Here is a 2185-nt window from a genome sequence, read left to right as displayed (position 1 = left end):
TATATATCACCATGCAGGCATTCGACACTGATTATCTCGAATTTCTTCGGTTTCACACCATTTATAGAACCTTTCCTTCTGTCACAACGTCACTAGGTATCAGGTTTCAAATCCAAAAACAGCCCTTCTGTTTGCTGGATTCTTTTTTTTTCATATATATATTTTTGGCATACACAATGTATATAAATGCTACACACACACACATGCACACATATATACACACACACACACAATTAAATAGAATGGGATTTATTTTAAGAGTTTAACAGCGAATCTAATTAAAACTAATTTATTTTAAATCCTTTCTGCGTAAAGAAATGGAAATATATCAGAGTGTATATATTGCACGCACTCTGGTTTTGTATTACGCAATATGGAGTTTATACTATACACATACATGTATAATACACATACACACATACACACGTGCGCCCCCACATGCACACACACACACACACACACACACACATATGAGTGCGTACGCATTACTGTCGCTCAAAACAATCGCACGTGGCGACGAACTCCGAGTACATTGCCGAAAGTCTTCAGTTTTTAAACAAATAAGCTCTACTAATCGTGTCAAATACCATTTCTCTCGTTTGTGGTTCCAAGACATACATACATACATACATACATACATACATACATACATACATATATACAACGTTTATATATATGAGGCATGGCTGTACGGTAAGATCTTTGCTTCCTAACCACATGGCTTCGGGTTCAGTTCCACTAAATGGCACCTTGGAGAAGTGTCTTCTACTGCAGTCTCTGATTGAAGCCTTGTGAGAGGATTTTGTAAACGGAAAATGAAAGAACACACAAGCGCGCGCGCACACACACACATGAACTCTCATACACACACGCACCAACTCATACACATCCACACATTCACTCATACCCTACCCCAACCCTTCACTGGCCAAACACCCACCTGCCCAATCAATCAGTTTGCCCTTAATGACAATATTTCACACTCACCTGAACCCGCGCTTCAGTAAGATCACAACGCAGGGCCAACTGCTCCCGAGCATAGACATCCGGATAATGAGTCTTCTGAAAAATTCTTTCTAATTCATCCAGCTGAAAACTGGTAAATGTTGTCCGGTTGCGCCTCTTCTTCCTCTTCAGCTCACACCTTTCGGCTGCCTTCAGATTGTCCGTCAAGTTTAGACCTTCCGGAGTCTCAGACCGATGCTGGCCAAATTCCAACACTTTGCTTAGAGACGAAGGTTTTAATTCCAGAATGTTATTTTCAGATTTTAAGTTCAAACCCTTCTTGCATGCCTTGTTTTTACTGCTGTCTTCTTCCATTACTGTAATAATAATAATGATGATGATGATGATGATGATAATAACAATAATAATAATAATAATAATAATAATAATAATAATAATAATAATAATAATAATAATAATAACAATGTTGGACGTTTGTCGGACATTTGTTTCTTTACAAGAAAGTCCCAGTCAGAACTCCGTAAGCAACGAACTTAATATATAATAGAAAGAATATATCTAAAAAATATATGACATATCACTGCATCTTTTAATTAATAATTTTTTTTTTTTTATGTAGAATTGAACTTGACGGCTATCTTTGGTCTTTGGTTTGTAGCCATTAGCATCTTCGTAAGTTAATAAAGTATTATTTCCGTTACACATGTAAACACTACTAGAACCTCTGAAGATCTGCAAAAATTCTAAGTTATGACGTATTATGTTTATATGGCTGTGTGGTTGAGACAGGTGGTTGCGTAACAAACACGTGGTTTTGGGTTTGATTCCGAAACATGTTTACATGTATACATTTATACACACACACACACACACACACACAAACACGCATGCACGCGCACACACATACATACATGTGTGTGTGTGTGTGTGTGTGTGTGTGTGTGTGTGTGTGTGTAAACGACGGGCTTCTTTCAGTTTCCGCATACCATATTCACTTACGAGGCTTTGGTCACCCCTGGGCTATAATAGAAAATACTTGACTATGTTGCCACGCATTTGGACTGAACCAAGAACCATGCAGTCGGAAATAATAATAATAATAATAATAATAATAATAATAATAATAATAATAATAATAATAATAATAATAATAATAATAATAATAATAATAAGAAGAAGAAGAAGAAGAAGAAGAAGAAGAAGAAGAAGAAGAAGAACA

Source organism: Octopus bimaculoides, chromosome 15 (assembly GCF_001194135.2).
Source record: "Octopus bimaculoides isolate UCB-OBI-ISO-001 chromosome 15, ASM119413v2, whole genome shotgun sequence".
Taxonomy (NCBI): domain Eukaryota; kingdom Metazoa; phylum Mollusca; class Cephalopoda; order Octopoda; family Octopodidae; genus Octopus; species Octopus bimaculoides.
The sequence above is the reverse complement of the archived record's forward strand: the minus strand, read 5'-3'. Positions refer to the sequence as shown.